We start from the raw sequence: 13,173 nt of genomic DNA on the forward strand, positions 1-13,173 counted from the left end.
AATTATTGCAAATGGGAAGTGAATCAAGCTCAATCGGATTCAAGGTAGGGCTTTTTGGTAGGGTGGTTTCAAACAATGTCTTTGGGTGGTTTTCTCTCAAAAGATGAAATGCTAGACAAAATGTGAAAACTATCTAAGATTGAGAACAATTAGGGCATGCAAAGCTTAACTCTTGATAAACTACCCTTTCGTCATTCACTCTTTTTTTTTTATCAAACCACCTAGAGTAGAACTACCCATAACCTTGATTTTAACTTTTTTTTTTTTTTTACAATCACTAAGGTTTAAACTTTAAACATCTAGCTCTTTACTTTTTTTTTTAATCTTTCTTTGCTAAACTCTTAATAATATTTCTATATCATTTTCTTTCCAGGAGACTATAGCAAGATCTTTATTCTCTTTTTTTTTTTACTTAGAGACTTAGAGCTAATTAAACCGAACCTTAGGGACTTTTCTCTTTAATTTCTCTTTTATTCCTCAACCCAACCCCAAATAATTATGCTAACCACCTATCTTTCAAAACTGATTCTATTAGCTAGTCCAAATGATTCCAACTTAGCTAAATCAAGAGCCAGTTCTTTGTCGTTCTCAATACTCTCAAGGTTTCACAACCTATAACACAATGAAAAGGTCTCACTCAACAATTCACAGCAAGGTTTGAAAGAAAGAATTGGGTTCAAGGGTAGGGAAAAACAAATCATTGTCTCCTAAGATACATATGCAACAATCCTATATGAAGCAATCTAAACTCAATCCTAATAATGTAAATGCAACTACATGAACACTCTTTTTAAAAAAAAAAAAAATTTCAAAAAAAATTATGGGTTTTTTTTTTTTTTTTTGAATGCAAATAGATGCAGACTCAAATGAATAAAACTAGTATGCAAAAATTTGAAATAAGAAAATAAGAAAATAAAACACAATTTTATATACATTCTTAGACCCTCCCCCCAAACTTAAATCACACAGTCCACTGTGTAAATAAAAGTCTGAGAATCACACAAAGTGAAACAAAAGAAAATGCAATGGTATAGACAATGGTTTGGATGAAAGTTGTACCTCATGGGTTGGTGAAGAAGGAGGTTGCAGCAGTCTCCATGCTCGCCAACGTGTAGCCAGGATCGTCACCGGCTTCAGCAGGTGCCAGGATTCGCTCATCAGAGAGCTCGGTTATGTGCAAGGACGACTTGCTCGAACCAGCATCCGAGGGATTGTTCGGCTAAGGCATCGCGTAGGGCATTGGGTAATACGATGGGTATGGTGGGAGAGGTCCAGAATGCTCACCCATGTAGCTGCTCGCAGGATGCATCGAGTACGGCATCGTGTATGGCATCTGATAGGTCGGAGGGAATGGACCCGAGTGTTCATCCGAATGTGTACTCGATGGAGCCAAACGAGGATCAAGTGTTGCGTTGATCAGTCCGTAATGCTCTACGTTGTTATACCTGCGGCAAACCAGGGCATCGTCAGATAGCGTGTCCCAATCAGCCTAAACGAGGACTTCTTGCTGATATAGAAGACCTTGACGACAACAACGATGATGTTAGCCTTGCTGACGAAGAAGCACAGTTCACTTCTGGTGACAAGGGGAAGATGCTGGTTGCTCATCACATGTGTCTCACTCCTCAGCAGCAGGAATCTCACTGGCTTCACACCAATATTTTTTGATCTACTTGTACCATTCGTGGGCGGATTTGTACTTTCCTCATCGACTCAGGTTGCTGTCAAAATCTTGTCTCCGAATCTGCTGTTAAGAAATTGGCCCTACCCGTGGAAGTTCATCCCACTCCATATACCTTGTCATGGATGCAAGATGGTGTTGCTGCTCTTGTTACTCACAGGTCATTTGTTCCATTCTCTATTGGTCCTTTTTACAAGGATCGTTGCTACTTTGATATCGCAAAAATGGATGTGAGCCATCTCATTCTTGGACGTCCCTGGGAGTACGACCGCAAGATCATCCATGATGGAGTCAAGGATACATATGAGTTCATTTGGGAGACGCACAAAAATTTTTTGCTACCGTCACGAGAACCATCGCTAGCACCAGCTCCAACTACTACACCTAAGGACTTACCGCCATGATAAACAGGTTTTCACCAGGGTATCAATTCCCTATGTAGTTGTAGTACAACGGGTTATCAATCCAAATGGTTGTTTATGCTAGCAGGAAGGATGCAATCAGAACTATTCAAGTCAAGCCAAGCAGTTAAGGCTTTTGATCTAACAGTCCTAAAATAAATAAATAAAAAGAATATAAACAAAGAAACCACACGACCTAAGCACTCGATGCAAGCATTCGAGTACTGGATCGGGTGGGGTGATCGAGTAAGCAAAGATGATATGAACAACTCGAGGGGTTACTCGATGCAGGTTATCGTGTACCTGATCGGGTAAGAGATCGAGTAATGAATGGAAATGCAAGCAATTAAAATACAAAAGCTTCTAAGGATGGGGTAATCGAATCCTAAGTGTTCCTAACCAGTACAGATGTCTTACATGCCTCAAGCAAATATTTCCTAGACAATGAATCTCTAAATCTTGTTAAAACACTCTCGTGATAGAAACAATCAAACTTGATCACTCCCCTACCCAACTCTCGTTGGAGAAACATGACCAAGTAGGCATTAAGATCCGATTCATTATTGTCAATAAACCCCTTACTCATCTAATCTGTTAGGCTAAGTGAGTAAACCTCTAGCATTGGTTGATTCAAGCATCTCATCTACACCTCTCGGTGGTAAAACACCTTAGATCTAATATCACCCTCTCGGTTTGTTGACAGCATTAAGAACACCAATCTAGAAGGAAATCTATTAAATATATACAATCAACTAAGACATCCTAACCGATCAAGAACATAAAATCATCTATCCCATCCCTAGAAACTTTACTACACTACTCGGAAATCATAGCAAGAAACATAACAACAAATATGAACAAAAATTGCATTATATTAAACGATAAAGTAGAGGGATAAGAGTAGAAGATAAAAATCTAAAGGAATGATAAAAAAGTTATGAAATAAAATCTAAAACAAAAGGAAAAAGTGTTTAACTCGCTCAGTTCTCTCACAGAAGCTCTCGCTCTCTGGTTTGAGGGTCTGCGGCGTGCTCGTTTGCGAGGAAGGAGAGGAGGGGTTTATATATGGAAACCCCTTTGACCTAGCTTCCCAGACCTGCCCGATGGTCTACGCGATGGGGTACACGAGGATGAAGTAGGGTTACTCCTCGGGTAGATCTTTGGGTTGTTCTTCCGGCTCTTGGATCCTCCTCGATCGTGTTGGGGTTCGGACTTGTTCTTCCAGCTTGATGGCTCCTTCGGGTACATGCTCGAGTTTGTCCTTGTTTTCCCCCATTTTAGGCTCTTAAGCACATGTTTTCATCCAAAACATGTAAATGCAAAAATGCAACACCCTAAATGGCCTAAAAGTGAATTCCTACAATTAATGACCTAAAAATGCTAAGTTAAGGGTATGAACAATGCAAAATATGGACAAAAAATGATGCTAAAAACATGTAAATTAGAGAGTTATCAGACCCCCAAACTTAAATCTTGCTAGTCCTCTAGAAAGGAAGTAGGAGGGTGTGGTTTGAAAACGGGGACTCATAACCTTTATATGCTAAGCGAAGGATTCAAGCTATAGTCCTTAAAGATAGTTTAATGGTGCTAAGATCAATCAACATACTTACAAATATTTTTCTATGCTTATTACCATGTATCGATCTAGTTCAACCTTCAACTAAAAGTAAAGAACATCTCTTTCACATTCAATTAAGTGTTTGGCGAATTCTTGCAAATGGAAGGTGAATCAAGCTCAATCGGTTTTAAGGGCAAGGCTTTTTAGTAAGGTGGTTTCAAAACAAATTCTTTGGGTGGCTTTCTCTCAAAAGAAGGAATGCTAGACAGTTGTGAAAACTATCTAAGATTGAGAACATTTTGGGCATACAAAACTTAACTCTTGATAATCTCTACCCTTTTCTCATTCACTTTTTTTTTTTAATATATCAAACCGTAAGAATTACACTACCCACATCCTTGATTTTAACTCTTTTTTTTACTCCCTAAAGTTTAAACTTTAAACTTCTAGCTCTCTTCTCTTTTTTTTTTTTCTTTCTTTGCTAAACTCCTAATATGTATATATTTTTTTTTCTTTCTTTCTAGGAGACTATAGCAAGATCTTTTCTCTTTTTTTTTTTTTACTTAGAGACTTAGAGCTAATTGATTCTAACCATAGGGACTTCTTTTTTTTTATTCCTCAACCCAACCCCAAATAAACATACTAACCACTTATCTTTCAAACCGAATCTATTAGCTAGTTCAAATTCTAACTTAGCTAAATCAAGAGGCAGTTCTTTGTCGTTCTCAATACTCTCAAGGTTTCACAACCTATAGCACAATGGAAAAGGCCTCACTCAACAATTCACAACAAGGTTTGAAAGAAAGGTTTGGGTTCATGGGTAAGAAAAATGAATCGGGTTAAACGAAAAAGATTGGTAAAAATGGAGTGTTAACCCGAATTTAGAGTTACAATGAGCAAGTATTCAAGTTCCATAAGCAAGACAATTAAAGTTCAAATTAAATCCAAAAATATAGAGATGTTCCAATGTTCAAAAAAGTGGAGGAAACATTCAAACGACACAAGGATTTAAGCAAAGATTTTTCATTTTTTTTCCAAAGAGTGATCTAGCAACAATGAACTGTGATTAAGGGCTATAGCTTCAATCCTAAGGTTTGATTTTAAACAAGGTATTTTTAATCATTGTCCCCTAAGATGCATATGCAACAATCCTATATGAAACAAACTAGACTCAATCCTAATATGTAAGTGCAACTACATGAACATTCTTTTTTATTATTTTTTAGAAATTTTTCAATTTTTTTTGGGTTCTTCAATGCACATAGATGCAGACTCAAATGAATAAAACTAGCATGCAAAAATTAGAAATAAGAAAATTAAGAAAATAAAATACAAATTTAAAAATATTCTGGACCCTCCCCAAAACTTAAATTACACAGTCTCTGTGTAAATTAAAGTTGGAAAAAGAATCCAAGAATCACACAAAATGAAATAAACTAAATGCAATGTTATTTACAAAGATCGGATGAAAGTGGTACCTCATGGGTTGGTCAAGAAGGATGTTGCAGCAGCCTCCATACTCGCCAACGTGTAGCCAGGGTTGTCTCCAGCTTCAGCAGGTGCCGGTGTTTGCTTGTCAGAGAGCTCGGTGATATGCACGGACGGCTTACTCGGACCAGCATCCGAGGGATTGATCGAGGGGGGGTATCGCATAGCTCATCGGGTAGGGCATTGGGTAGTACGTTGGGTATGGCGGAAGAGGTCCAGAATGATCACCCGTATAGCCACTCGCAGGGTGTATCGCATACGGCATCGTGTATGGCATTTGGTAAGGAGGAGGAAAGAGTCTCGAGTAATCACCCGATTGTGTACTCGATGGGTGCATCGGATAAGGCATCGTGTATCCCATCGAGTTAGGCGTCAAATAGGCGCTGAATGGCTTCTCCGCGATGCTTCAGGTCGTGTGATGTTCTCCTCAGTCTGGGGTTTGTAGGATGATGCTCTGTAAGGTTCTGGAGGTGGCAGTCCTCGAGTTCCTCCTAGCGGTCCACTTCTCCCATCCAAGTTGGTGCGTGTGCCAAGGTAGGAGCTGAGGCACAGCTTGCCTTGTCTTGCAGCTCCTTGATCTGACCTCCCATAGTCTTCACCGAACAGGTGAGATCCTTTACCTTCCTCACCAAAAACTTGTTCATCCTCTTCAGCCATCTGATCCTCTTGTGGGCTTCCCTCACTCCAACCGGTTGCTTTTGAGAGCACACATACTTCTCAAAATCGAAATCTTCCGAGCTATCTCACTGTCTTTGCCCGGTTGCCTCTCTCTTCTCAGCCTCGAACTCCTCCTCCGGATTGTACAGCTCCTCCAAAGGTGGTGCAAAGTCGATGTTGTCTCCCAGCCGAACCTTGGTGCACATTACATTGGGTAAGATCATCTGGGCAGCTCCGGCGGTTGGATGGACGAACTTGAAAAGCATCATGTCGTTAGGCCTCTCATAGGCCAAAAATCTTGCCAGCACGAGGTAGACGACGTCCAACCATCTCGGATCGTGTACCACTCCCTTCAAGGGTACATCGCAAGCCACCAAGATCGGTGTGACCAGTCCTCCAATGGAGATCTCTCCGCCTCCTTCTCTTCTCTTAATAGCCCATGACTTGAGGTAGAGGAACTGATCGAGCAGCACAAAAACCATACTAGTATCCGCAACATCTCCAACTAGTGGTGTACCATCCCTAGCATTATCCAAAACTCCACCCAATGCAATGTCTAACAGCTGGAGCTCATGATCATTCACATTCCCAGTCTCCTTTCTAGCAAAAAGAGTGCATGCGAGGGACTTGTGAAAATACATCAAGACAGGACTCTTTATTTGAGCGGATTTGGAGCTTGTGGACTTGTAGGGGAACTTGTCTCCTATTGTCAGCCACAGGGAACTCGTTTCCTCCTTGCTAACCTCCATTCCTTCTCCACTACCAACTTTGAAACCGTACAGCTTCTCCATCTCCTTGAAAGTGAGCCGGTACTCTTTGTTCCTCACGGAGAAGGTGATGAACCCGATCCCCCCATCGGGTAGTAGGGTAGGGTGGTCCTCAAAGTAGTGCAACTTCAAAGTTGAGAGAAAGTGGACCGTCTCCTCCTCATAGGCTTCAAGGTGAGCTCGCATCATATGGCCCAGGTGGCACATGTCGAACAGGAACTCAACATCTCTAGCGATGCCCAACTGCTTCATTGTCTCACGGTGAGGGTATCAGGTACCAACGAAGCTCATCTTCCGGAAAACCTTGAAGAGTTTTGCCGGAGTCTCCACCTCCTTCTGCTTCAGCCTCCGCGAGGCTTGGCGTGTTCTTTCTCTCTGCTTCTCCTCTCGCTCATGGTTCTCCTCCTCTTTATCTTGATCCTCTTCCTCAGCTGCTCTCTCAGCTACCTTCTCAGCCTTCTCTGAAGCTGGCCTCTTCCCTCTTGCAACCGCAGCTCTGCTCCTTGACCGAGATGTTTGGATCTCCTCTTGCTCTCCTTCACCAGCATCAGAATCGACCTCCATAGGGTCGGTAACAGTTCTTTCAGACGTAGACAGGTCCCTACGTCGAGGAGAGCAGCAAACAGCACTCGGCATTGGACTCGGTGAGCGAACTCGGTGGTCCACACGATCGGTTGCTCGAGCACCAGATCGGGTGACGGATCGGGTTGAGCATCGGGTTGGGGAAGCAAAATGTCCAGCCAGCGGTTGGGAATGTGAAACGTTTCCTCTTCCATGGGATTCTCGAGGTTCGACGGCATCACCTCCGGTTGTAGCAGCGGTGGAAGTTGATCTTCTTCCCTTCCTTTGGTAGGTTTTCGTGTGTGACTCCATTGTCGAATCCTTGAGAAGAAAAAGCTAAGCTTCGAGGTTAATAGGGTTAGTTCCCAAAGAAAATCGAAAATCACTTGAGTTTGAGAGAGAATAGAAAGTATGGAAACTAAAAACTCTAGGGTTGAAAGAAACTTATCGGTGCTGCTGAGGGAGAAGAGTTTCGAAACCCTTAAATAAGCTAGCGTTGGTGGGTTGGGCTTCACTGAGAGTGGGCTTGCTTGTGGAATTCGGACTCCACTCGCCACCCGAGCAGGGACACGATCAGGCGCGTCGAGTACGGTGTCGGATTGAGCCTCGGGTTCCCCAATTTTCCTTTTTCAATTTTTTTTGTTTTTTCTATAAATAATGCAAAAATAGACAAATAAATTAAACAAATAAATCAGAATTAAACGATACCTTTGGGACTTCCTCCCAAGTGAGCTTTTTTAAAGTCACTAAGCTTGACTCTTCATGCTCCTTAAGCATGGGATCTTTGAGGGAGAGGTTTTGGAATCCTCTCCATTGTAGCAGACTTGTTCAACTAATTCTCCATATTTTGTCCAGGTTCCAAGGCAAATTTGGTGTTGACTTCCTCAAGATGTTTGACTTTCCTCAGCTTTGTCTTAGTGGAAAAAGCTTGAGCATCAATGGTTGGCCTCTTAATCTCCTTCTTCACATCAAACTCCATCTTGAAGTGCTCTCCATGCTCTATTCTGATCTTGCCTTGCTTTACCTCAATCACATCACCTTCTGTCGCCAAGAATGGTCTTCCTAGGATCAGTGGATCGTCTGGTTCCTTATCCATATTAAGGATCATGAAATCAGTAGGGACTTCCACCCTTCCAATCTTGAGAGGCAAATTTTCCAGGATCCCAATCGGATGTCTAATTGTTCTATCAGCTAGAACCAAATACAAACTACTTGGTTTAAAACTGGTGAATCCCATCTTGTTGGCTACTGACAGCGGCATAATGCTAACTGAAGCTCCAAGGTCGCACAAACAATTCTTGAAAATCCGAAGTCCTATCGAGCATGGCAAAGTAAAGGAGCCAGGATCCTCCAATTTTTCTTCAATTTGCAGCTCAGGATCTAAGCACACTCCACTCCTGAGAATCTCAAACCCAATCTCCTCGACAGCCTCCTTAACCTCATTCTCCAGCCGAGCTGCCTCCTTGGCAGATTCCTCTTGAAGTTTGTGTGGTGGCAAAAGCTTAGGAGGTGGAGCTTTACGCTTGGCCTTACGCTCTGCAAGTGCCTCTAGTTGGATGTCAAGTGCAGCATTGAACCTTTCCTCTAGTTCCCCTTTGCTGCTACAGGTAGTTGAGGCTGATCTCTCGTTTCAACATCTACTCAATGTATCATCCGATCACCATCATCGGGTAGGTCATCGGGTTCAGCTTCGGGTGGTTCTTCGATTTGTGTTTCTCGAACCAGTGCTCGATCATCAACTCGATCAGTCTCCTCAGGTGAAGGCTTGGGTTCATACTCGGATATGTAGTATTTGGCCTCATTTATCATTGAGTGATCCATATCTTCCCTATCTTGAACATCAATGTCCTCAGTGAGGTAATCCTCATAGTCATCATCAAGGAAGATGGCTTGGGCAGTGGCATACTCCTTAGGGTTTTGAACAACTTTACCTGGGAGTTGGTTGATATTTGGAGCTGGTTGGTTGTTGTGGTGGCCTTCTAGGTATCTAACCTTGCTATTGAGCGATTCGTACTTGGCGTTCAAATCATGTATCCTGAGTCGATCTTGTTGCTCATCTCTGCAAACCGTTTTGCGATGTCCATAGCTGCTGAAGCCTGATTCTGAATCATTTGCTGAAGTAGTCCGCGTAACTCAGCCTCTTGTGATTGGTTCTGCGGGCCTTGATGTTGTTGGAATCCAGGTGGTTGGTTGTAGTTTCCAGAGTACTGCTGCTTAGGTGCATAGTCTTGATTGTACTGGACAAAAGGCTTTTGTTGGACCTGGTTTCCTTGAACTGCAGATGGGTAAGTTTGGTCCTGAGGATTTGCAACATTCAGGTTCCGGTAGGACAGATTTGGATTCGGCTTGTAGTTGTTGTAACCTTTGTTTTACCGTCCTTGGTTCTTGATGTAGTTAACATCCTCTATTTGTACAGTCTCCCCATCTTGTTGTAAAAACTGCTCATCCTCTAATATTGCATGAACATGCTGCTGCTGGTTGAGTAGTTTATCGAGCTTGTCATTGAGGGCTTTCATGTCCCTCTTGTACTTGACATCTTCCTCTCCTGTAGATCGCACATTGCGATCATACTCCTCATTGTAATTCCCATCAGATTGAGCCAACTTCTCCACTAGGTCCCAACCTTCATCAACATCCTTGTTGAGGAAGTTACCATTGCTTGCGGTGTCCAGCAACATCCGTATCTTGGGGACCACTCCTCTGTAAAGTGTACTCAGCAATGAAGCATTGTTGAAGCCATGATGAGGGAATCGGGTAGTGTATCCCATGAAACGTTCCCAAGCTTCACTGAATGTTTCATTGTTCTTCTGAACAAAGCTGGAAATATCATTTCGCAGCCTTGCGGTTCTGGAGTTGGAGAAGAATTTGGCCAGGAATTCCTTCTTGCACGCTTCCCAAGTGGTGATGGACTCCTTGGGGAGTGATTTCTCCCAGATGTGTGCTTTGTCTCCCAAAGAGAATAGGAAAAGCCGGAGTTTGAATCCATCCTTACTAACTCCATTTATCTTGGTGAGGCTACAGAGCCTATCAAATTCATCCAGATCATCCAATGGGTCCTCCATTCGCAATCCATGAAAAGTGTTGCTATGTATCATCTGGATGAAACTACTCTTTATCTCAAAATTGTTGATCTGGACAGCAGGTGGCACAATGCCATTCCTTTGAGTGTGAGTAGATGGAGCATCTCCTTCTCCTATGTTGGTCCTTGGTTGAGGAGCTGGTGGACCGTTCTGATTATTCATTGTCTCCTCAATGATTGCTGGTTGCGGTTGAACTTGTTGTTGTCTGAGTAGCCTTGGTCTGTCGATGTTGTCGATGAAAGGACTCAGGTTCTGGCTACCGCTGGATCGTGTTTGCATGCACAGGTAGGTGACCGAGTGTGTACACGAGGGTCCACTCGATCCAGGTGATCGAGTGACGGGTCGGGTGGGTGCTCGGGTTGTACCTAAGATTCAAAACAAACAAGAACGAAAGCAAACAAGTCAGATTTCGAACCAATATAAACAAAAGAACTTGATCTAGCAAGTGCTGAAATCCTAAACGTAGCAAAATAAATACAACCAAATGGCAACGGCGCCAAATTGATAAACAGGTTTTCACCAGGGTATCAATTCCCTATGCAGTTGTAGTACAAAGGGTTATCAATCCAAATGGTTGTTTATGCTAGCAGGAAGGATGCAATCAGAACTATGCAAGTCAAGCCAAGCAATTAAGACTTAGTATAATGACTTAGTATGGCATTATACTAAGTCAGGGAAGTATTCGGTGAAACCCGGCTATTGGTTAGCACGGGAATTAATTACAGAAGTTGAAATTGGACCTACGTGTATGGCTCTTCGAGCCCAAGCTTGGAAACTTGAGGTTCCCTCCAAGGTTCAACATTTTTTCTGGCATATCGCTTCTGATACTCTTCCTGCATTGGAACGGCTTGCGCATTGAGGTGTCCGATGTGATACCTTGTGTAAATGGTGTGGTCTGGAATCAGAGACCATCAACCACGCTCTTTTTGAGTGTCCGCGTTCGCAGAGTATTTGGGAGCTGTCTCCTTTATCGCTAGATGCAGAAGGCTTTCCATATGCTTCAATCTATGCTAATCTGGATTTTATATATTGGCGGGCGGCATCGCATTCGGGGATTTATGATATTACTCTTCGTCTTCCCTGGATACTTTGGTCAGTCTGGAAAGATAGGAATAAAAAGGTTTTTCAGGGTATGGAGGCAAAGCCGATAGATATTTTAAATCAGGCGACAAATGACAAATTATTGTGGGATGATGCCAAATCTTTTACCGGGAGTTATTTAAATCCTGCGGATTCTTTGGATGTTAGGGAGTCTTCTCCTCGTTATCAGATTGATGGTTCTTGGAAAAATTCGGATGTTCTACAGGGCTTGGGGTGGTGGTTTTGCAGTGGTGATGATTTGACGCTTCTCTTGGGAGCCCGGAGTCAGCGACGCGGTCTTACTCCCTTACATGTGGAGCTTCAAGCCCTGATCTGGGCTATGGAGTCTATATTGGCGGCAAGAGTGGATTGTCAAGCTTTTGAGACGGATTGTGCAGAGTTACTCGCGATGGTGCAGAAGCCCGATGATTGGCATGCCTTTTCGATCCTACTGGAGGACTTTTCTATGATCAGATCATCTTTCCCTTGCTTCACCCTGGACAGGATCCCTCGTGAGTCTAATGCAAGGGCAGATTGTTTAGCCCGGTCGTCAAGAACCTTAGTTTCTGAAATTTCTTTTGTAAACTCTTTTTCTCCCGTTTGGGCAACCAACCTTGGAGTTCTCTTTTAATTTATTAATGTTTGGTTGAAAAAAAAAATATATAATAAAATTATTGTTATATTGTTTTAAGAAGTTATTTTGTTTGAGACCGTATTTACTTAATAATACAATTCTTTGGTAAATCTACATATATCTTTCTGAATACTAATTATTTTAGAATATTTTAGTATTTTAATTTGTTTGATGTATATTACAATTTTATATTTTTTTGTTTGTTGTATTTGCATCGTTATTTATGAAATATTTTAAAGTATTAATGATAATATTATTATTGTAGCAAATAAAATTTATTAATTTATCAACCACATAAATTTAGTTTTACCAACCCACCGATGTGGAACATTAAAACACAATTTTTTTTCTTCATAGATTGAGTAATATATCTTTGTTTTTAAAAATTCAAATTATGTAAAGAAAACTATACATATTTATTTATCATATGTATTATTTGATAATTAAAAAAAATTATAAATAAAATAAAAGAAAGATGATAGGAGAATCACAATTTAAAATCTTAATAAAATCTTCCAAATATAATTATCAAAAATAATCATATTGTATACTTAGATATAAAATTTTACTTTTTAAAATTCTGATTGATTTATATTTTTTTATAATTTTTGTCCATAATATTTTTTTAATTATTTTGTCGTCTCATAGTACAAAGATAGGAAACTAAAGGATAAAGTTCAGTACAGAAAAAATGAAAATAAAAACCCAATAGTAGAAAACTGTAAGTGCCTGATAGTGAAGCCATAAAGCTCTCAGACACTAAATTTGGTCAAGCACATACTGACAATTAGAAACTGTAATGAGATGCTTGTGATTGTGTTTGCTTGACCAATTTTTTTTTTCTCTTTTCTTCTTTTCTACTCTGAACCAGAATTCGGACCATTGATGTCTGAAGTTGTTCAAGATCTACTAGATATGATCAGAAGAGAGCGCCATGGTTCAGGCGAACCTAGTGCAGACTAGGAATTTTGTAACGAAGCATTTGATATTGGATCATCTCTGTGAATTCGTGGAAACAAGAGATGTTCAGTTTTCAGAAACAACAACATAGGGAACTAAATCAGACACGTAAAAAAAAAAATCAAAGCCTCAGGAGGAGGCTTAAGCTGATTCTAGAAGAGGCTTATTTCATGTTAATTGTCTCAAGGAAAAGGATCAATGTGCTTGCTTCCGAGCAGCGATTATTCAATTGGTGGGGAGTTTCTTTTTGTGAATCTTCATCTGTGTTAGTAATATTTGTTCGTTGAAGACCTCTACTGTAAAAGG

The 13,173-nt window shown here is 41.2% G+C and overlaps 1 non-coding gene across 1 annotated transcript; it reads left to right on the top strand.

Moving 5' to 3' along the window:
• Nucleotides 1-9,846: 9,846 nt before the first annotated feature.
• LOC147948146 (small nucleolar RNA R71) lies at nucleotides 9,847-9,953 on the top strand. Its single transcript, XR_015585961.1, has one exon. It is a non-coding gene; the product is annotated as a small nucleolar RNA R71 (small nucleolar RNA).
• Nucleotides 9,954-13,173: the final 3,220 nt, after the last annotated feature.

Source organism: Camelina sativa, chromosome 2, assembly GCF_030686135.1.
Source record: "Camelina sativa cultivar CO46 ecotype springtype chromosome 2, ASM3068613v1".
Lineage (NCBI taxonomy): Eukaryota > Viridiplantae > Streptophyta > Magnoliopsida > Brassicales > Brassicaceae > Camelina > Camelina sativa.